Here is a 4251-nt window from a genome sequence, read left to right on the forward strand (position 1 = left end):
CCTATGAAACTTTACTGTAAGAGATGAAAATCTGTCATAAGTAAATTTCATTAAATTATTAGACACTAAATCCTCAATACCTGAGTGATTTGAGATTACTTGTTTGAGAACTGGTTGCTTTGACGTTGACCAACCGTCGCACCGTAAAAGGAGGCTATAAAGGCAACGCTCAGGTAATCACCTATCAAACGAAGTCAAATCTCAAGATCGCAAGATTGGGATTGTCCTCCCATAAATCGGGATGAGATGCTTAAAAGTTGTACAAGGCCACTCGGAAAGCTAGAAACTGTGAAATGCATGGCCGTGCTCGGATGAATCATAGGCTATGATTATCTGTTTATTTGATCAGTTGAACTCTGAAACCGAGGAACACCTCTGGACATAATAAGGATGACAACTCTTACCTTATGTTCAAGAGCAAGCATCGAGCGACAAAGGAATTAGGAAATGCACACTTGTCCCTAAGGACAAGTGGGAGACTGAAGGAAATAATGCCCTTGGTCCAAGTATGCATTCTATGATAAGTCTAATAAATGCGGTTCAGTATTAATTAACAAGTTAATAATTCAGTGAGATCAAGTGAGCTGAATGCCTAGCTAGAGGCCGCTTCAGTTCAAGTGGAATTAATGATATTAATCCACAGCTTACTCTTGACTGAACCCGTAGGGTCACACAAATAGTACGTAAACGGATCAAGTATTTAATGGCATTAAATACTCCATCTATGAATATTCGGAATCGACGGATCTTGGTTTCAGTGGGAGCTGAGATCGTCACAGGCAAGAAATGAATACTCCGGAAACGATGATATTACCGGAAACGGAAATATGGATCGTATCGGAAATATAAATATTATCCAAGTCGTAGATGTTGCCGGAAACGGAAACATGGTACGTATCGGAAAATATTATCGGAAATGGAAATATTGCCAGAATCGGAAATATTGCCGGAAACGGAAATATTGTCAGAATCGGAAATATTATCGGAATCGGAAAATAATTCCGGAAACGGAAATATTAAATATTTGTTCGAAACAGAAATTAATTCCGGAATCGGAAATATTAAATATTGTTCGTATCGGAAATGAATTCCGGAATCGGAAATTTAATCGGAAGCGTATCGTACGAATAAGCATCGGACGAGGCCTGCCTGACGAGGGCCCAGCACGAAGCCAGGCCATCGCCCAGCAAGCCAAGCGCGCCACACGAACAGCCAAGGCCACGCCAGGCCCAGCGCAAGGCCAGGCCCAGCAGGCCGAGGCAGCGCGCACAGCGCGCGCAGCGCGCGCAGGAGCTACGTGGGCTTGTAGCTCGCGTAGGCCTCGCTGCGTGGGCTGCTGCTCGCACGCACGCGCATGGGCGGCCCATCGTGGCTGCCGTGTGTGTGTGCGTGAGTGTTTGTGTTCATGCACGATTCCTAAAACATGCAGAGTTCGGTTAATGATTAAATTCCTAATTCTATTAGATAAATTAATTAATTAGAGTTCTTGTAGGATTCTAGGTTTAATTAATTTGTATCTGAATAGGATTCCAATTCCCTTTCCATACCCCTATAAATATGTGGCCTGGGTTCACAATTTATAACGAGTTTAAAAAGTATTCAAAGTGAGTTTTTGAGAGAAAAATTCAATCACACATCTTGCTCAAAAGTGCCGAAAATTCTAGTACCTTAAGGGCGATTCTAGTTGGTCAATCTTAAGGCGGATCCGGACGTGCTGTGGACTATCTACGGAGGGACGACACTTGGAGTCCTAAAGACTTGTTCTTGTTCGGTTCGGGCGCAACTAGGGAAGGCACGCAACAAAGAGTATGCATCTAAATTATGCTATATGATTATGTGTAAATAATATGTATTCCTGGGTTAATGGTTGTTTCCGCATGATTTATGTAATATCATATGTATCATAACCTAACAATAACATGGTCATGATACTATGATAAAGTACAGAGACGTATAGTGTGTGCAAAACGCAGCTTTCAATTGACAGTTCAAATGGCTGAAAATAGCTAAGAGAAATAATTAATCAATAATTCAAATTAGATAGACTACACAGTATTTTATGCTTCGAATCATGATCAACAGCCACAATTTATGTTTTTGACAGACCTACAGAGTATCAAACCAGAAATTCGGCAAAGAACAGAAAATCAAATCCAAGATTTGTTCAGAGAATTCTACTCTTTTGGTTTCTCCTTGTCTTTTTGTGTTTGAATAACTACTTTCCAAAGTCTGATATTAGTTCATGGAAAGCATTTCGCGAGCAACAAAACTTAAGGAGTGAAGGGTTCCCCTGAAGAAAAAGAAAAACAAACTATATTATTTCATTAACACTACCTCCCAGCAACAAAAGTAATGTGCAGAATGGTTCCTTAGCCCCTCCTTTAACTAAATTTCCTCCCAACTTGTTACCTTATAAACGGATAAAAAACAACAACTCCAACATGTGACAACCATTATTATAGCCATTCTAAGTCTTTCTGGCATCACAATGATACAGCCGAACTATAAAGAGCGAGGGAATGTAATTGCGGGTGTTTGAATTAATGGCTCACTTCCTGCCTTCTTATCGAACAACATAAGTTCCCCCTCAAAAAAAATCAAACCACAGAAGTGCAATCTCTGTGCAAGCATGTTATTTTCCATTCTATTGTTTTACGTAAATCTTATACATCTATCCCCTAAACAAGACTACAAGAGTACCCAAGAAAATATTAAGCACTTAATCTACAGAAAGATATAGCTGGAAGTCTGGAACAGCCAAGTCCACATCTCTTTTCATGTTCAAATGAGAAAAAAACAGGAAAAAAAAAATTAAAACAAAGCATATTAGAAAAACTTTGAAGGTTATCTCACCATATGATGAACAAGATATCGTACATTGTCACGGAAACTGGAAGAGATAAGATTCGACGTAAAATCTAAGAATATTTTGCACCTCACAGACTCCCTAAAAACATGATTCCTCTCTTCTTCCCTGCAATCTTCAGCTGCTATTTCGTTTGCCAGTCGCCAATCTAGCTTTGAACCACGAAACACCTAAAACCAACACGATACAAAAACAAGCAGACGCGTAAAACTGTATTTCACACTAAAACTCTAGCTTACCATTTCATTAACAGCATCAATAGCTTCTCCGAGATTCGATGCTTGGAAACTGGTGGAGACCAACGATTTAAAAATCTGGGGATAGTTAACTCCTTGATTAAAATCATAACCCTCAATCTTAATACATTTCCCTTCTAGGGTTTCTGACTCCTTGAACACCACGGAGCGAACCGACGGTAAAATATTATCATCACCCATATTTCTACACCTAATTCAAATCTACCACCACAAAAACGAGTACATTTATACAATCAATGATTCTCACTACAATTACATATTCAAAAATACGTAAAGGGACACTCAAGTAACATTAATCTTTCCTTTAACCGGAGTTCAACACCATCAGATCCTTAGCCCGTAGGTTCTAAATAAACGCATTCACAATCAAGCTATTAGAAACGCACTCTCTGAAACTCTAAACTTCCAATCTGAAAATTAACAATTAGAAATAGAAAAAAATACAAATAAACAGAGATTCAACCTATCCTAACCCATCCAAATAACCAATTTAAAGTTACTCGAGTCTTGCATATAAAAAAATACCTACGACACACAAATTTTTCGATCGAATAAGAATAAGAGAAAGAACAGAATTCAACAAACAATCGAAAATTAATCCCCAAAAAACTTACAAGTCAATTGAGAAAAGAGATAACGACATCCAAATTAGGAACAATTTGTGGACAATCCGCTACAGATTCACCTTCATCAACCACGCATCTTTGAAGAAAGAGAAATGAATTTAAGAATTCGAAACTTAGGCGAGTTCAATTAGAGGGTTTTGGAATTTTAGGTTAGCGGTGCCTGGAATATGAAGGATTCTGAACATAAAATTGCGCCGCATAGATTGTAACGACGAACAATTTTATTTTATATTTTCTTTTTTTTTTTTACTACTAAACAATAGCGACAAGGTAATCTACGGGTCGTAATAGATTAATGCGCTACTCATTTTCACGACATATTATTTAAGTTGTCGGCAATAGGTTGTCGTTAAACATCCATTTTCTAGTAGTGTAACTACGGGGTAGCATAATAATTAACCCTTTATTGGTCTGATTATTTCTCTCTTCGTTTTGTTTGTACATGCATCTAAAGGAATTTTTTTTTTTTTTTTTGATTCATAAGAGAAGAAAAGCTTCAAGA

This window comes from Spinacia oleracea, chromosome 3, assembly GCF_020520425.1.
Source record: "Spinacia oleracea cultivar Varoflay chromosome 3, BTI_SOV_V1, whole genome shotgun sequence".
In the NCBI taxonomy this organism is placed as follows: domain Eukaryota; kingdom Viridiplantae; phylum Streptophyta; class Magnoliopsida; order Caryophyllales; family Amaranthaceae; genus Spinacia; species Spinacia oleracea.